The following is a 20,999-nucleotide window of genomic DNA, read 5'->3' on the forward strand; positions in this document are numbered from 1 at the left end:
TTTCATACTGTTTGACCAGCCTTCAGGTGTGTTCATGTTTGATGTAAATTGAGACTACTCCACCTTTAAACCCACCCTGTGCAGTAGATGGTCTAAATGTGTGGAAGGCATTATAGCCTTGCACTGCCAAGATACCATTTGTGTCTTTAAATCAAATCTTAGTATCTGCACAGATGTCTGTATTCTCCAGGATGAGAAGGGCTTGCAAAGACTGGATTTTCTTGTTTAGATTCCTGGTATTGAGAAGTAATACCTTGTGTATAGCATTTTCCTGTGCATATCTATGTGGAAACCCATAACTATGTGTGAGCTGGTCTGATACACCCTACTATTATATTCTAACTCTGAAGTCACTACTAGATGCAAAGAACAGGACTTGGCAAATTTCTTCTTTTGAATTTGCAAGCAATGAAATCTGTATTCAGTGGAAATCTATCAATGAATCCATCATCACAAATCAGCAGTTCAACCCACAATCATTTTATTTTACCAGTTATTGCTTAAAGACAACAAATTTCCTCATACAGGAACAATGAGCATGGTGCAAAAGGCATAATATGTTTACACTGTGAAGTCCATGAAAAGTACACATTTTATTCATTGTAATTGGGCAGGTCCACAAGTGGTTCTTTCTAGAACTGGTCTGATCACTAGTCTGAATAAGTGAACCTCCCAGTCATAATTTATGCAAGTCGAGATGGAGAGGATCCAACCCAAGACTGCATGATGGAATTCCATTACAACAACAATACAAAATAAGTGGTGGATACCTGTGGCAATTTGCTCATATGTTACACTAGCATGCATTTGTTAATCACCTTTATCTCATTTACATTATATGGTTTACTGAACTGACATTAAAAAAACAAAAACACAAAATGTTACTCTACACAGTTCAAACAAAAAAAGTGCTTTAACATTTGAGTGTTTGTTCTCCAGTGTCTATTAACATAGCATTTAGGAGCTGCCTCTGTCCATTAGTAGTGCACGGGGCAGCCCTGGGGTAAATTTTTTGTTTCCCATCTATAGATCTAAGTTACACTTGAAAATGGACATGGGTGAACTTTATCTGGATGGGGAGTCTTTTCCACAGCAGCATTATCATCTGTGAAATATGTTGCAGAAGAGATTTAGATCCCTAGACTGAATATTATTGATTCCATTTGACTTGCTGATGTGCAGTGAATCCATCAGTAATGGGCTGGAGGATGTCTTTTATGCCAGACAAAGGTCACTTCTTAGCAGACTGTAGGCAACCAAGTACAGTGACAGGGTTTTGAGACAGTCCACATAGGACATGTTGTTTAGGTCTTGTATCCTTTAGTAAGGTATATTTGTGGACATTCTAGTTGATGCATATGTTTGGACCGATACATGCCAAAGGGGGAATTATATTCAGTGAATGGCCTAATGAGGGCTGAGTAATGGAGGACAATGACATTCCTAAATCTAAACACAATCCCTTTGTTTATACACTGTGCAATATAAAAGGACTTTCTTACAACAACAGACACGTTGGTCAAAAGTTAGGTCACTGTCCACATAAGTTCCCAAATTCTGAACAACTAGGTCAACTCTTAGGGAAATATTGTCAGTGTGGTATTTTCCTGGGGTAGATGGTAGATACAGTAATGCATTTTTGGCATTTAGTTTCAGACCATGATTTTGACATCAGTTATTTATTTGAAACAAACATTCCTGCAAGATGTCTAATCATTTGGGTATTCAATGGCTGCTCCTAGCTTACAGTCATCTGCAAACACAGTCAACCAGAGCCCTTTAGTACTGGTGTTTACTTCAGAAATTGGATGCCAAACAGGAGAGGTCCCAGCACAGAGCCCTTGAGGACTCCTCTGGTGACTGGTCTCTTTGTGAAGGTATCTTCCCCTATTTTGACTATCTGTATCCTATCTGTGGGCCTCTTGGTAATCCAGCAGGTGACAAAGGGGTTTATTCCCAGTTTATTTAGTTTTTCTACTATGCCTATGTGGGGAATTGTGTCTAAAGCTCTAGCCATGTCAAGTATGTGGTGTGTACTGTTTTGTCTTCATCCACTGCTTTGGTGACCTTTTCAAAAAAATCCACCAGGTTGAGTAAGTATAACCTGTCCTTGATGAGTCTAAACTGAGATGAATCCAGTATTCAGAGGTTGCCTATGTCCTGACTGATTAATAATTAGCAATAGTTTTACATATTTTTCATACAAATAACTGGATTACAATTAGATAAAATACACAGATGCACGCTGTCTCATAAATGTCATTGAAATGCATTGGTATGCACACATTGTTGAACATACTAATTCAGTAAATAAGTATAACCAATAAATCTTTCAGTAATTAAACTAGAAAACAAGGTAACAGTATCCACTGCCCATTTTAAGTGAAAAGATCAAAGCATGTAAGAGTGTCTAATTTGTTCCTGATTTTCTTTATCAATTGGAGTTAACAGCTGCACTGGATGAGAAAATAGCCTTAGTTTATTGACCTAAACCTAAAAATAGTTTTATAGGAACAAATTAAAATGGGGCAGGATTCATAGAGATGTGCTACATGCAGGAGCAAGGCTTGTGCCCCTTAGCAGCAATGTACTGTAGCATAAAATAGACAGGAATGTACAAACAGTGACAATCTGTAAAGCTGAGCAACTAGATGATGTCAAAATCAAAGAAGGCTAAAACGTTACAAGTCATCTGCAGCAGATAGTACATGATGTAGCAAGGCAACAGCTATATCCAGGCTAGCAAAGACCTCACAATAACTAAAGGTGGCACCTAATCATAGTACAAGTTTCCATGTGCTGAAGCAAGTTATTGACAAGTACCTCATGCAGCTTATTTGCAGCACTTTGCAAACATTGCTGTCAGGTGTCTGATCACCTGGACACTTACTTGTTCCATTAAAGCAGATTATAGAGGAGAATATGACAGTAGAAAATGGGGGAATATAGTAATCAGTGGTACACACAGAAGAGAAGCATAAGAAACCACAGAAGAGGATAGATATAGCCCTTTTATAGGGATAGCGCCCCTTTTTTGCATATATATGTACAACGAAGGAACAATAAGAATGGCAGTAGAGGAATGGGAAAGAAAGGTGGGAAAGGATAGGCAGCACAGACACATAAATGCAAACGGGTCTATGTTCAGTCATCAAATGAGAAATCCATCAACCCTTTGTTTATCAAACATCCAATGTTCAATTCAGTGAACATTCAGTCATCCAATATTTTACCCAGGGAACTGAGCTGGTTGGCTAGCATTAGGAAATTTGCCCTTTTCCTCACTGTAGTGCAATCTTGGAGTTGGTATAAATAAGTAGGGAGGAGGTGTAGGGAGGGGGTGTAGGGGTGTGTAGGTTTAATATACTGCAGCGTGTGTTTCAGTATGCATGTTGGTCCACTGTCTCTTTTCCCTGGGTAAAATATTCGAAGATTGAACATTCACTGAAGTGAACGTTCGATGTTTTATGTTCGATGAGCAGATGTTCGATGGAATTCTCATTTGATGACTGAACATAGACCCAATGCAAACCGTACAAACAAGGTACAAAAATAAACACAAAAGAAATATCCAAACACAAAGATTAATCCAGAACCAACTTTAATGAAACCAAAATGTTCAAATGACTGAGCTTTGGCCTTTTCAACATGAAGGCTTCGTGTTGAAAAGGCAAAAGCACTCAGTCATTTGAACATTTTGGTTTCATTAAAGTTGGTTTCGGTTTTATCCTGGTGTTTGGATATTTCTTTTGTGTTTATTTTTAGTATTTTCTTGCCTTTGGCTAATTTCATTTTATTTTTATTGGTTTTAATAGTACAAACAAGTTAGATGTGTAAACATTAGGAGGTGGGAGACATTGGCATGACAAAGGCAAGTAGAGGAATAGGATGGCAATATACCTGGCTCGTGATATGGTGGGGTACAGGCAGCATGGTGGCTACCAATTAACCCAGAGGAATGCTACTTAGGCCCAGAAAATGGTTCACATGGGTCAGGGTAGGCAACAACAAGGGCACACACTGCTCTAGTGGTCTGGTGATAGGAGCTTGCTAGTCAAGGAGGGACATTGTAATGGCCACTCAGTGGACCAGTCCAGTATCAACTGCTTCTAACACTTCCTGTGAACTGATTATTGGTCACAGCCAGTGACTGCGCTTAAATACCTATCTGGAGGAGATGGAACCCCCTAGGCACTCCCAATCCAGTAATTTTCCATAGCTTTAGGCACAGAGGTAGGATCTAGAAGCCGGGGACAAGACTGAGTCTGTTTCACCTTATGACCTGTAGGAGAGAAAAACAATGTGAAGGATAACATTACTTAAGGTGTACTACAAATGGCACAGGTAATATAGAAGAATTTTACCAGTACCTGCCACACTAACCATGCTGAGCCACAAGTGTCAGCTGCCTCATGCAGCATCCAACAGGATTTGCCTCCTGCTCTGACATACTGAAAACCACAAGGGACAAAATCAGTGTATTACACTGCAAGTGAGATTCAGACTTCTCTACAAAACTACACTCTCACATAGAAATGAATGATAGCAGATGAATGGAAATGTAACCACAGCTGCATAAAAAAGTTACAGCTCCACACTAAACTGCAAGATAAATGTACTGAAATATTCCCACAGTTTCACAACAAAACAAAAGGCCAGCATATATGTTCAAGATAACGGACACGCATTTTGTATTATCCTAGCCTACCAACTGTTCACATCTAGTTGACTGCCAAGATTGAAGAAAACACTTACCTCATGCTACAAGCTGCTTCTCTGGAGGTTTTCTATATTGTGAATATCCAGCAATTAATATTTGTGGGGAGCTGCTGCTTACTGTCGCAGTTAATCATGGGATGTGAACATATCAATCAATGTCTTTGCTCAAGAATTCTGGACAAATGACAAAAATAAGGAAGGAACAAATGTCCAGAAAGGGACAATAAATGTTACTCTTAATTCATTAAAAAGTTAATAGAACAACAGATATTGCATCAGCATACATTTTCTGAATGAAAAGATTCATGAAAGTCTAATGATGGGCATTACTGTCTGGCTGCAATCCTCAGTTTAAAAGAAATATTTTATGAGGGGCAGACAAAAATATGAGGCAAAATCCAGCACATTCCATTAAATCATGGTCGGCTGAGACATACTGACGTCAAGGAAATGAAAGCTACATTTATTTATTTATTTAGTGATGTTGGTTTACTGGGTCCAGAGTACCCATTTTCAGCAAAGGCCCTTGAAGAAAAGCTCCAGGAAAATTTAAAAAGTGCACTAGTGTAAAAGTCTACATAATACACAAGAAGATAACAGCACAAACATTACTGAACACAGTAAGAGTGAAAAAAGCAATACAATATATACTCACGTACAGAGTATGAGAAACGAAGTGTACAGCAGCAGGTGTGTAGGAGGGTATTCAAGGCAAGAGAAAAACGAGGAAAAACAGAAAATGAAAGTATTAGGAGAATCGGTGCAGGTGATTATGAGGTGTAGCAGTAAAGGTTGTTGAGGAAAACGTATAGAAATCAAGGAGAGTCGGAGAGGAACTAGATGAGAAGGAAGAGCAATGCAAGAAAGACAGAAGGCTAATAGAGGTGAGATGGGAATTACAGTAGGAATCCTGGGAAGAGGGTTTAGTGTTAATGCAGATAGCAGCATAGATGGGTTCGTTATTTGTTTATTCATTCATTGCTTTATTGAAGGAAGGAAATGTTTATTTACTTCAAGACATAAATAAATAAAATACCCCCTAGTCAGATAGTGCACTGGCCTGTGATGCATGTGCACAGACTGCAGTTGTTTTGAGGATGCACATGTAAGTACTTATGGTGACATTTAAAACTTTTTTTTTTGTAGTGAGGCTAAGAGTAAGTACTTATTTTGTTATCAATTCTTATGTTTGTCACATAAGCTAACTCAAATAAGTTAACAAAGCTGAACATGACAGAACTTGTTACAGTAAAATCAACTACAATAGACTGAGTCACTAGTCATGGGCCCCCTGGACATGTAGCCTCCATGTGGTTGCCTATATTACCTCTGTTGTAATGCACCACTCCCTAGCATACAAACTGCTATTTACTTTAAATTAAGCAGATGGCCTGCTATTATAAATGCTAAATCATACAGTGAAAAAGGAGCAGTAGCAGCACTATACACACAGCACTGTGTAGCCAGTTTCTGGCAGCAGAGAAGCAGAATTGTCAGAAGAGACAACTGTGAGGAGTTACACAGTGCTTTGCAGCACTGTTGTAACAGGTACGTCTCTAGTGTGACATGTATGTGAGCCCTCACCTTGCAGCAGTACTTATCTGAACTACTGTCTGCATGCAATGCCTACTACTTGCATATACCCCTTTCATAAATTATGGAGTGGCATTATCTACCATATAGATATGGGAAGACAGCTTACTATTATGGCTGCCTGTCTCTGTAGTACATACCTCGATTTGTCCAGAATTTCACAGAATGACCAGATTTTTGCATTATATTTTCAGTCTGATTTTCATAAAATTTGTGGTTTTCAGGCATTAATTTATGAGAAACATCTGAGCTTCAAACATTAGAAAATGCATTATAATGTTAATCCTGTTGTTCTATCACCTTTCTAAGTTTATAAGAGCAATATTTAAAATCTTTCCCTGATTTTTGACCTTTGTATCCCCATTATTTTTAGCTTTGCCCATAATTCTTGCACTTAGAGATTAAGAGGTATATCATAGTACTCTGTACGTCTTACACATACGTGCTGTAATACTATGATGTCATTATTAATGCTGTGTGACCCAGGTGTAACTTCAACATCATAAAACAGGAGCACACTGTCACATGTCAAAATGGTGGCATCCCTTACCCATGTCGTCAGGAAAACCCACACTTTCACTTTTATTTCCCTGCGATCCTTTGTGTAGCAGCTGCCCCAGCTATGCACATTCATATGTCTGTCCCTACCTGTAGTCAGTGGTGTATCTGTGGTGCTTCTTTCTGTCCTTGTTCATTAGTGTACTGTTGTGAATAGGGTCTATATTATATTAGCGAATGCTTGACTTAGCGAATGCTGTATAATTGGCCCAAATATGTTGAAACACCAAAGTGCTGAACACACGGAACAGCGATTTTTTTCCCAGGGGAAAAAAATCACTGCTCCATTAAAAAAAAACAAAAAAAACCCCAAAAAAACAAAAGCAAAATAAAGTGGGTGGCTTCACCCACCCACACACCCCCATGTGGGGGGCTGTGCCCCCCACACCCCCCTACTTAAATATACCAAGTCTGAGATCGCACCACAGTGGAGGAAATTGCAAAGTCCCGAAAATGGCCCAGTGATTTTTTTTCTCTCGGAAAAAAATCTCTGTTCCATGCTTTCAGGATTTTACCATTTCGAATAAAAAGAGTCGATTAAACAGTGTTTGCTATTTTAAACATTCGCTGATTTAATAGGAATCCTGTGAATATCTACGGCATCACACTGTAACTGAATGCTTTCTATAGTCAGCAGTCACCAGCATGCTGCTATGTGCTCTGTTCCCATATATGCCCTCATGTTCTCTGGTGAGAGTAGACAGCAAATGTTGTCTAAATTCACCTGAGCTGAGAATTACATCCAGCAAACAGCACTTGGGACCTATGGGTGCTGCCTGTTAGGGACAGGGTAGTGCTTACCAACCTTTATAGTACACCATCTGGAGACAGTAGCCTACATCAGTGCAGTTGGTGGACAGAATCACACAATACAGCAGTGTCATAGGATTGTCACTGAAGTAATCAGGAATGCCTGCAAGAAGGTATGTAGGATAATCCTGCACAGAAAGTGCAGAGGAATAAAGTCTCGACTATGACACAAGTGACCCAAGTTCAAACAGTGTGTCAATGGACATCTAAGTGATGAGGAATAATTCCTAGTATCTCTGCATGGAGAAGCTGAAGGAATGGGTATCATTACTAGGGAAGTGAAGACAGGTTCAAGGTGTGAACAACACTCATCTGTCTCTGAGGATGATGTTCCAGGTTAATATTAGTTCTACATGTCTATGTAGCAGCAGTCTGCTTTATGTTGGTAGGCCACAAATACCATTGCTTTTGTTTCTTGTAGGTACGTCAGAAGTGTAGACACATAGGAAAGGCAGAGGATATATGTGTTAATTCTATGTTTGTATAGTGTGTACCACTGTTTACATACATAACACAGGGCCTCACATGTAGATGGAGTAATCGTATTCATTCTGTTCTGACTTGTATATTCACAGGCTGGGCCACTGCTACAGCAACACCTTTAGTAGCCATTTCAGAACAACAGGCTGAAGTCAGCACTAGGCAGGTCTGATGATGATGGCAAGACACATACTGACTTATGGTCAAACGCACTGTGCCTCACTGCTGGCTGGTCCTCTACCCCTCGATCATGTTGAAGATACAGCCTTGATAGCATGAGTGCACAGGTAGGTACGGATTAGGACTTAAAGAAACAAACATTCCCTCACCAGCAGTATGTTGCACCTCTAGGTCTCTTCAGTCTCATCACTGCCAACATGGTTAGAATCAGCCTAGAGGGAGGTCAAGTCAAGTTTGGTTGACCTGCTGAATGAGGAGAGGTAATGGGAGTAGCTCAGTGTCAGTTGTATGGTAGCCAAGACAAAGTGATGTCCATGGATAGGGGCAGATATGTACATGGGGTTGTCATGTTTGGAGGTCTATGGTATCTCATTCCACCACTCCATGTTGTGGGTGGTGATGATTGCCTGTATTCAGAGACAGGAAGCCATGCCAGCTGCCTTCATACATGTCTCTTTCCCATGGCAGCACAAAATCCCTGCCACAGGATGCCTGTGGTCCTATCACAACAGGCCAGTGCAGTGGCCCCAGATCACAGTCATATAGTGGAATCCCCCTAGTAATGGCCCCATCATCTATTCCTCCTTCTAGTAATGGTCAGTAGTACTGCCCCCTTGTCATTGGAGGATATTGTATATGACAAAGTGTGTTCCTTGCCACAAAGCCATCTATCTCCTCCATCAGTGATACATTGTTTACCTAGATTATAATGCCATGTGTCACAATGTAGCTGCACCTGCTTAGATGATTTAAAACAATGCCTGCTGTATATGTGTGTGTGTGTGTGTGTGTGTGTGTGTGTGTGTGTGTGTGTGTGTGTGTGTGTGTGTGTGTGTGTGTGTGTGTGTGTGTGTGTGCGCTCGCACGCATGTGCACACATGTGTGTTTGCAACTTTAGCAAGGATCTTCTACAGCTTCTTTTTGCAGTTTCTGTAGGAAGTATAGGACAGACCTGCTACGTATCAATTTAGTAGCCCCTTGCCTAAAGTTTTTTTGGTCCTCATCTTCAACCGTGTAAGCACAGAGAATGTTTTTTAAACCTTATTTCTAATTAAGGTATTCAGCTGAGTGCCAGTCTGGGGTTCCCTAGGGAGCCATTTGCCCTAGCTAAAGCTCTTATGTGCACACACTCTGTTTTGGGCTTCCACCCTAATAATAGCATGACTATGGTCCTCCTTAACTTCATAGCCACTATAAAGCAGAACAGAAATGAGGAAGACCAAATCTCTACAGTCTTGCTTGACCTATCAGTGGCTTTTGACACTGTTTCACATAGAAAACTGATGCATAAATTGTCCTCCCTAGGTCTAGCTGCACCCACACTCTCTTACTTTGACAGTTATGTCCTGCAGACAATAGGCTGTTAAATGACAAAACATCATCTTCTCTTTCCTTCCCATAGCAGTTGATGTACCGCAGGGGTCTATCTTAAGCCCTCTCTTATTCAACATATTTGTGAATGACCTACACACATCAAACAAAATGCAAAAAAAAAAAAAACATCCAATATGTGAATGATTTCACTCTGATCTGTGCTGATAAAATAAATTAATACACTGCTAAACCGGCATTCATTTACATTTACTGAAACATGGCCTTCTGATTCCCAACTTCTTCTCAGCCCAAAAAAATCCATGCTCATCCTATTCACCCCAAAACAACTCTATGTCCAGAAATCCATCTTCAATCTTCCATTCATAAACTTCATAAAAAAAACTGAAGTAATAACCCACACTAAGTTACAGTAATTAATGACAGCTTAAAATTTGACTAATATTTAATAAATACTGTAAAAAAAATTACCAGAAATTGGAAATCTTTGCCCTGTGCAGCCCCTGTTCTCATTAATCTTCAAGCAAACCAGGTTTATCTCCTTGAGCAATGCAACAACAAAGTAACCAAATTTGCTACTAATGTGTTTTACAAATGTCACCTTTGTGTAGCACTAAAACAGCTACATTGTCTAGAACTACCTCACTCCTGATTCTTTCTCAATTACTTGGCATTTATAATCTCTCTCAATTACTTACCACTTACAATTACTTACCACTTATAATCTGATTCACAAAATTAAAAGTTTACTGAGACTTTTGTCATTGTTTCATAGCATGCGGTCACTACATCTGACCTCGATATTGCAGGGGCTCTGTCACAAAGCCCTACACTTACAAGTTTACTGAGATTTTTGTCATTGTTTCATAGCCTGTGCTAACTACATCTGATCTCAATATTGCAGGAGCTCTGTCACAAAGCCCTACACCTACAAATTTACTGAGATGTTTGCCATTGTTTCGTGGGTTGCATCCACTACATCTGACCTCAGTTTTTCAGGTGCTCTGTCACAAAGCCATACACCTACAAGATTACTAAGACATTTGTCCTTATTTCATAGCCTGTGGCCACTACATCTGACCTCAGTATTGCAGGATCTCTGTCACAAAGCCCTACACCTACAAGTTTACTGAGACTTTTGACATTGTTTCATGGAAGCATATTTATCATGAAGAATCTTGCTGTTTATTAACTTTAATCAGTTAAATACATGACTGCTCTGTAAGTAAGACTCTGTGTAAGGCTCTGTGAAATAGTAGGACTCCTTACTAAGTTGGCCACTGTCTCATTTTGCTTGACCAGTAGAATATGCTGTTTATGCCAGGTATTTAGTCTCAGAAAATTACAGAAAACCTGTTTTACTTGCACCACTTTGTTAATTGCTTTGTTCTGGCAATAAAGTGATTGCTGTCAGTTATAAATTGACTTGACCTTACATCTATCATAAATGTATATGGTTTCATACAACTAGTTAATAACCCACACATTATATCAAAACATCAAGTCCTCTAATAGACTGGAACTTAGTATCAGACCCTAGCAAATAATCCACCACAAGTACAATGTCAGAATCTCTCAGTGATCATCTCCCAAGCTATATGACTAGACATCTCACACATCTGGTTAAACAGCATATTTATAAAACAACATGTAGCCTTTCCAGGTTTAACCCAAAAATGTTCATTACTACACTATCATCCATTAACTGGAAAAAATGCTCCCATTAGATGATGCTGTAATTGAATTCAATACACCTTTTCTAAATGCCATAAATAGCTGTGCACCTCCTAGAAGAAAGAGACTGAAAACAAATAATGCAATTTGGGTATGAAAAGTGAGTAGAATGCTAATGCAGGATAGAGAAAAAGCATGGAAAGAATGGGAAAAATATAAAACACGTAATATCTTGAAAACTTCAAAATGTTTCGCAGTCATACTAAAAAGCAAATAATTGATGACAAAAAACAATACTATAATAACTTTCAAAATAACTGAACACAACCCTAAAAAATGTTGGACATCCATTAAATAAATCTTCCATCCTGGTCAAAAATTCAACTCAAACCCCTCTCCCAATAACTCACCACTCGAAACAGTTTATCTCTTACTTTTTAGAGATCATATCATCTGTAACCAAGGATTCCTCAAAATCTGATCTCAACCCTGCTCAACAGCCACATATCACCACATCCACTTTCACCTTCAAATCTGTGCCCACATCCTATATAAAACTACTCTTAAACTTAAACCGTGCTCTTCTTCAGCTGATGACCCTCCAAGCGAGTACCTAAAAATAGTCAATAGCATTGCTTATCCTGTCTCAATCTCTATAAATGGATCAGTCTAGGAATCCCACATTCTCTCTCTGTCTGGAAAAAGTCTTACATTATCCCTCTACACAAAGGAGGAAATTCAACAGACATGAATGACTTTAGACCTAAAGCAATCTTATCTCCCCTCACCAAAATACTTGAAAAATGTTTTCAAAAGCAATTGCTAGAATATCTCCTACAGGAAGAAGTCCTATCCCCTACAGTGCATGGCTTCTATCCTTTCCATAGTACTAGCACTGCCCTTCTAACCTATATAGATATTGTCAATAAAACTAGAGGTAATGCAAAGTAGTCTCTTCCTTATTTCTAGACTTGTCTAAAGCCTTCAACACAGTTTGTCACAGCAAACTTCTTCTTCTTCAAATGTCCTCACTAAGTCTCTCTCAGCCCACCCTTCTGTGGTTCAAATGCTACCTGTCCAATAGGTATCAGTCAGTAAAATGGCACTGTATGCTCTCTCCTTACCTCCCGGTCACCACCAGTGTACCACAAGACTCTATCCTTGGCCCCTTCATCTTTAACATTTTCACAAACACTCTATACTGCCACTCAACAGGCCACCCTAATACAATACACAGATGATTCCACTCTCATTTGCACATCTGACAAATGATACACCCCCAAAAAAATACTCAGGAAGCTTTAGCAGCCACTAAAGCATGGCTTTGTAACTCACACCTCATGCTCAACCCAAAAAAGACCAACTACTTTTTTCCCTAAATCTCTCTCTCATGAAAAAAAAAAACAAATTTAAAATCCTCTGTCTCTTGATAACAATTGAAATCACTTCTCATAGAAAACTATTAGGGGTAATAGTGGATGATAATCTTACATTCAACCTGCATACACAAAATTGCATAAGAAGAACTCATCAAAAATCAGGAAGCTTTACAGAGCGAAACATTTTCTCACTGATGCAGCTAAAACAACACTTGCCACTACTTATCTCCTCCTCACTCTTCTTTATGGTGCTGCCATCCTTACTAATCTCCAGGCTTCACAAAAATTGAAACTTGAACAATATTATAACAAAGTCGTCAAATTTGCAGCACATACCCCTTTCAGAACCCATGACTGTATAGCACTGAAAAGCCTAAATTGGTTAGAACTGCCAGTTCACTAGAATATACACAACCTCTTGCCACTTATATCCAGCATCCATCTACTTGTCCAGCACTAAAAAACATTCAACACAACTATGTTCCCAGTCAATCATTGTGATCCAATGACCAAAAACCTCTGTCTATCTATAAACCTAGTAAATCTGCTAGGCATTGTCTGTACTTGTGCAAGGTTGCTAAGGCCTGGGACTCCTTACCTGTATCCGTTGGGTCTATAGCCTCCCTCACATCTTTCAAAACCACTCTGAAAGACTTCCTAGCTAACATATGGTTATGTTCTAGCTCAAATCCAGGATAAATTATATCCCTAAATGTGAACAAGTACCTTTATATTCCTTGTATGTCCTTACTCTCCCTTCTTCATTTACTTCCTTAACGCTATATAATTATTTTCTCTGACTTTCTCTCTAAGTTTACCATAAGCCTGTTTTTCCCTTGCTTCATATTGCAATTCCTATTTGCATTACAATATGGTAACATGATGTCCCTGTACAGGAAGCAGTGGTATATGCCATACACGGTAACCATGGGCACTGCCAGAATGCAGTGCAGACACACTGGTAATCAACCCCTGTGCTTTTCATGCTGATGTCCCTGTACAGGAAGCAGTGGTATATACACGGTAACCATGGGCACTGCCAGAATGTAGTGCAGACACACTGGTATTCAACCCCTGTGCTTTTCATGCTGATGTCTCTGTACAGGAAGCAGTGGTATATGCCATACACGGTAACCATGGGCACTGCCAGAATGCAGTGCAGACACACTGGTATTCAACTCCTGTGCTTTTCATGCTGATGTCTCTGTACAGGAAGCAGTGGTATATGCCATACACGGTAACCATGGGCACTGCCAGAATGCAGTGCAGACACACTGGTAATCAACCCCTGTGCTTTTCATGCTGATGTCCCTGTACAGGAAGCAGTGGTATATACACGGTAACCATGGGCACTGCCAGAATGTAGTGCAGACACACTGGCATTCAACCCCTGTGCTTTTCATGCTGATGTCCCTGTACAGGAAGCAGTGGTATATGCCATACACGGTAACCATGGGCACTGCCAGAATGCAGTGCAGACACACTGGTAATCAACCCCTGTGCTTTTCATGCTGACAGCTGATACAATGATAGCCCTTTTATTGAAATTTTGTTGACCATGGGCAGCAAGTTGGGCCTTCATTGCCACATATGTGCAATCTATTCACAAAGAGCTTTGGGAAGAGGTTGATGTCATAAAAGCCAGCTATAGCTGTGGGTCTCTCCACTGGAGTGCTGAGGAAACATATATGCTCATCCATATATGGCAGTAGCTTCTCAACAAGTGTACTGAGTATTCTGCAGACCAATATCTATGATATATCCAGTATATCCCCTGTTTGTGTCTTGAAGTTCATTGTAACAAGAATGATCAGAGCTACAGCCTTCCATATGCTAATTTTTATTTTGAATAAACCCATAACCTGATATCACCTCAGCATCGGGTTGTTAGGAGAGAGAGCGAGAGAGAGAGCATATACTGAGTAAATAAGGGCTAGGGCAAGTCACCTTGCACTATCCTAGTCACCTCATTAATTATACAGAGCTATCTTTCTTAATATCAGATTTTACTTGCACAGACACTGGGCAGCTGTACACAAACTAATGCTGAGCTACACTGGAAGGCTTGTGAATCCCATCTGATATCCTGACAGCATCACACATTTTAAGTCTTGCAGTATTTCTAATTATTGCCTTTTGATTCAGAGCATGGTCGGATTATGCCCAGACTCTCTCCTCAGAGTGTTAGTTGTATGATTCATAGCAGCATATTTTATCAAATATTACTATTGTAAGAATGATATAATGAATGTGATTTCACCTTCTGTGAATCTGTAATTGCCACTCAGAGAGTTTTATGAATTTCATCATGTCATTTGCTTATTGGCCATCACTTCCCCAGAATTGTTATATAAAAGCAGAGCATTATCAGGACACAGTCCCCAGAGAGTTGGTGTAGTGTGTGTGTGTGTGTGTGTGTGTGTGTGTGTGTGTGTGTGTGTGTGTGTGTGTGTGTGTGTGTGTGTGTGTGTGTGTCTGTGTCTGTGTCTGAGTGTGTGACCATGTCTATGTGCAAATAGACGCACATAATCTAATCCATACTTTATAAATATCATTGCATATGTAGTGCTGCAATACTGAGTATATGCTTTGTGCATATCTTTTTCTTAAATCATGCATTACTTTGTATCAAAATATTTTGGTCAGCTGGAGAAAACGAGAGCCTCATATCCATGTCATAATTAGTATATCCATTTCAAAATCTTAGTCCAGCTGTTTATGGCAGAGGAATGAAGCTATGACTACAGCCCAGGTGACTCAGCTTCAGATAAACTTCAGTGTATTAGAGGATTGACCAGGGGTGGATATATATGCTAGCTCACTTATCTTATTTGGCGGGCTGGGCTAATGCCTGCCAAAAGAGTGCCCTCTGAGCAATGGCTTAGAATTGTGCTTGCATACACTTAGAAACTAAGAAATGTGAGCTTAGCCAATGAGTGCCCGAACTCCAGCTGGGCATGGTGGATATGTGCAGGCATGCACTTGGCATGGTCTTTGCATAGTAGGCTCTGCATTACGCTTGCTGACCAACCACAGGGTATTGGCCTGTCATATACAAATCAGTGTTTACCAAGGATTATTTCATACTGACACTACCCTGAATTCCATCTGGCCCATAGATTATGAGATCTTGGTTTCTAAGTTCCTCACCCCCAGTATTGGCTCCAGTCGAGAAGGCAATCTGGATTTGTGCGAATGTGGGGTGGGATGGAGAGTTACAGAGTGCAGCCAATGGTTGCAGCCTAAATGGATTCCTAAAATAAAAAAAAAGTCACTTTAACATATCTCTCCATTTCTTCTATGTCTTTCCTTTACTGATGTCACTGATAAATAGGGGTGCAAGCTTTTCTTTTGCCCAAAGTGGGAAGTTTTTTTTTTAAAGTAATATTGCAGGAAAAGCCATGTGTGCAGTCATTGCAAAGGGCTAGAATTCACTTTGATGCCAAAATAAAAACACAGTCTCACAGAATTTAAATTGCTTCTGTTTTTTTCATGTCATATTAAGGTGTTTCAGATATTTCATATTTTTTATGCAAGTATGCAAGTGTTAGAAGAAATTTAGGAAATCTATTATGTCATAAAATCTCAGGGCATTTTTCCCTCAGGACGCAAAAGCCCAAATAGGCAATGTTCTGCATAAAGAGGGACAGGTGCTTGCTACTTCCAGCTATATGTTCAGAAACTCTGTCATTCAGTAGTGATTCCATGACTATATTCAGCACTGCTGGAAAACTAAAATTAAAGAGTAGGTCACATGTCAGGGATGTTCTAAAATTTCCCATAAGTGCTATATTTATGCTTTCCATTAGCGTCTGTGGAGTAAACTGCACAAAGACATGATTTTTTTGCCTCAGTGATTAGTACCTCACGCTGCTTACTTTATAAATGATACAGTAGAATATGCTATAGTATCACAGATTCTCCCTAACAACAGACAGCAATGTCACAAATGATATTTACAGCTTGAGTCAGAAATTTCGCTGCAGGGCTTTTGTACTCTTAAAAATGAAAAGAATGCAGATGTATTTTTCTTTTAATAAATAATGTGATAAGAATTAAGTAAAGGGACTGCAGGAAGAATTTTACCTAATTATACACTTTCTGAAATGTTTGTCTGTTAGTGGTATATCACCATTTTAAAGGACTTGAAAAGTAATTTTGTAAGTGCTTCCATTTTTGTTTTTTATGAATACTATATTGAATTCCATTAGGCTTCAAGTTTTGTTAACTACTGTTTTTGAAGTCACTTGCATTGTCTCTCCTACTGAATAAAGTTTGACTAATACTCTACCTGATGAACTGCCAAGCACCCACTGAGTGTTCCCCAGTTCCCTTCTCAGCAATAGCTGCATGGGTGTGGCAGGGTTCCTCTCCTCTTCAGATTCTGGGACAGGGGACTTAGCTTATCTACTATCAAAGACAAGAAAGCAATGGGAACTGCCACAGAAGACATACTTACCTGTGAGTTGCCAACATAGAGATTATGCTCCTCCATACTTCTTACAGGTCTGTTGCTGATGTCCACCCCCAGGTCTCCAGCAGGGCTTGTACTGCAGTAATGACTGAGAATCCTTCACCCTCCTACAGTATGAACAAGATGAACTTACAATCATTTACTTACTTTGCTGACATCTTTCTAAAATCTGAGTAACCAGCACTGCAAATCAAAACGCTGACCCTTTTACAGTGAGTTTAACCTTAGATTTTTTTATTGGATTTTGTTCTCCAGTCTCATATATTTGTGAAAGGTATGCAAAATGATACCCTTAGTTTACATAGTTGTTCCTCCATACTTTCTACATACTTAATGCCTGTTTTTGTCACTGTCACTCGCATGCATATTTTTAGTTCTGTTATAAATCGCTGACATCAGCAAAGCTGATGATTTTAAATACTGAAAATAATGTCCAAAACACAGAAGAACAAAAATGTAACTTTAAGTATTTTTTGCAGGGAAGCAAGACCCATGATATTTTCATTGTGGGGGGCAAACCCCAACATTTGCAAACTTATATATAACAATGTCACGCTCACACCATCACAAAGAAGGGCGGAATCTCCCTAAGTAAGTAATCATTTCTGGCATACACTTAACAGTCACACCTGCAATCATTTCCTAGGGAGAACAGGGTTTAACATTCTTTTGACATTTTTCTTGCAGGCAGATGAAGCTGGAGGAGTTTTACCTCGACCAGCTGTACAGAAGACATTTTTTTCTCTACTTTCCTTGAACATGTTTTATCCATAGCACTGACTTAAAACATTTATTCAGCTTTGGCTGTTGTTTGCCTGTTTCCTTTTCACTTTTTTGGCACATATCTCTGTCCCTATCCTCTGTGGTCTGTTATATTTTTGAAACTTTGCATCCCATCTCCCTTATTGTCTCATAAAAATATTATGTTGCTTCTATTCTAATTTCTATTTCTTGCCTCCCCTACCTATTGTTGCTTTTTCATGCTTTCCTGATACCATGTCCCGCAGGTGTAAATGCCCAGAGCTTTTCCTTTTATGTGGAAATCCTTATTCTGAGTTTATTATGAACCCTGTTCTCTGTCACCACTTGTACCTAAACAATTGTGATCTAACATTGCTTCTCTATTAACATTTTTGAGTAACACTTCGAGGATAATTTTTCCTAAGTAGGCTGCTATAGTAATGGAAGATGTTCGATGTCATACCCTGTACCTCACTGATATATACACAGACGTAGTTTTCAAGTAAATAATCTTTCTCTGCTCTCCCATTTATCTTCTCTTTTTATTGAAGTGCGGTTGAGTTTGACATAGAAACCAAACTATGGACTAACTAATATGTTGCACTCTGTAAGCAGATTTTATTTGAAATGTTCTTCATTGTTACTTTGAGATATTTCATCTTTGTGTTTTTTATTATGATGTGGGTGTATATTGTCATTACTATTATCTTTATATCTGCACATTGTTATTTAGGTTATTAAATCTTAACGGTTTTGTTTCATCTATAGTTTTAAAATTTGTTTTGGTTTGTTTATACTTTAACTGTTTTTTATAAGTTTTGTCTAAGAATTAGTTGCTTACAATTCATCTGTTTTGTAAAGTGTTTGCAATAAGGCATGGTCATAAAATTTGAGTTGGAAAGGAAAGAAAGATGTTATAATATCTACACAAAGACTGGGACTTAACTGGAAACATGTGGGACAAGCAAGGAATGTTTTATCCAAACATCAGTATGCAGTATTTATTTTAGATAAATGATCTGAACTTGACAGAGAGAACTAAAAACAGACCACGAAGAAATGTAATAAAGGTAGCTGAACAATTCAGCTGGAGGAATCAGTCGCACATGTGATCATTTTTTCCTGTGATACTAACAATGGAAAAGGGAGATGTGAGTACCCTGACTGACTCAAGATTTTGAGGAGGGAACAGGATGTTGAAGCAGCTGTCACAGTTTGTTTGAGTTTGGGGGTATCCTGAAAAGCAGAATTTATATGATAAAATTGTACTCAACTATTCAGGAGAAAGCAGTTCCAAAATGAAGCTTGAATAAGACATTTGCACTAAAGTCTAATCGAATCAAATAACTTTGAGGGTTGAAGAGGGTTGGTCTCATACCCTGCAATACTACTGTCCTTCACATAATTGGTGATAAAGATGCATATCAGGAAAGTTGGAATAAACAGGAAGAATCGTATGGGAGATTACACATCTTGCTATGGGCTTGGGGAACAGGATGTTGCCAAAACTTATTTTCTAAAAAAAGGAGAGTCTAACATGCCAGCCATCACAGATCTGCAGGTCTAACAAACACAGTTATGTAGATTAGTAGGCTATGCTACAGGTCAATTGCAAGCAAAAGAAACAGAAGAAAGAGTGGAGAGACAGTGGATATGAGTGACAGGATATAATGCGAAAAGAAGGAGAGATCAGGGCACAAAGAGTGCAGGGGTGTGGTCACTTTAAGACTAATGTGACACCTTCTTGTCTGAGATGATAAACCATCTTCTTGAGACAAATAAATGCACAATCTTGTTAAGGTTATGAGATAAATAGTGCAAAAAAAGGGTCAGTTTTCAAGGCTGAACTTAGATTTGCCCACTTGCCTGCTTATCCAAGCTGTATCCTATGAAATGGAGCACATGATTCTGGCAACTAATATGAGTAGTGTTTTGCCACCTAGTTGAAACCCTCACCAGACAGAAAAATTCATGCACCTAATTCTGATTAATAGTTAGGCTTGCTAGATGGCACTTGCCGATCACTCCTTTAAATGAAAATCTTAGCCATTCAATTATGTGATTCTAGTGCATAAAAGTGATCAAAAGAATGGTTCAGTTGTTGTCAGCAGGCACTAGGAATGGGCTTGGTGCAGCAAGCCTAGAAAAGATGGATTAGGACATCTCAGCAAAAGACATATGGAGAGAAGAACATAGTGGATGGATCTTAAGATAACGCAGCCAAATGTAGAAATGACAAGTCTGTCTTGACTGCTAATCTAGGTGTCAAAGGCAGTGGTGGCCAAGTAGTTTAGAAGACATCAAAAGAGTTGGGTACATTTGGTTGAAGAGTAAAATAGCAAACATAAAATCACTTAGGGCTATGAAAGCCGCAAAAGTAGCACAAAAAAAAAAAAAAAAAAAAGCGAGCGAGAGAGACCTGAATTCCAGCATTAAGAGCAGTCGGTGTTATTTTTAGGCAGATGACTGAAAAATGACAAAACAATGCTTTGTTGGAACTCCTAGAGGTAAAATATAGAGCAACATGCTAACAAGAAAACATGAAGAAATTATTTGCTTTTCAGTTTGCTATTATGAAGGAGAGCCCAGCAATTTTATTGTTCTATAAAGGCAGTTTTGCTATTAAGGGTATGAAATCATAAGGGAATAAATGACTGTAAGGTTATCAGTCTATATAAGTACGGATAATAGGATCCTTTCAAGGGAAAGAACAATAAACCAACACTCTGCAGATCATATACAGGTAGCCATTGCAGAAGCAATCAATACTAGAGGAGTAGAAACACTAAATTTCATTAATTTCCAGAAGGTGACAGTGTCCTTAAGTAACAATCTTTGGAAATTTACTTCTAAGTCTCATCTTGGTATTGTAAAAACTTTTTTTGCTTTAAATGTTTTCCCTGTCCACTCCTGCCAAACATCAAGCAAGCACAACTGCTACCACCTATGGGGAAAGAGTAGAGCCATGGCATGGCATGGCTCTCACCCTGGCAGCAGCCAGAGGGGCTGTTTATGTCCTGTAATTCCCCTCTAGCAAATGGCCACAGGACAGAGTACAG

This window comes from Protopterus annectens, chromosome 11.part0 (genome assembly GCF_019279795.1).
Source record: "Protopterus annectens isolate FY-2018-M chromosome 11.part0, PAN1.0, whole genome shotgun sequence".
NCBI lineage: Eukaryota > Metazoa > Chordata > Ceratodontiformes > Protopteridae > Protopterus > Protopterus annectens.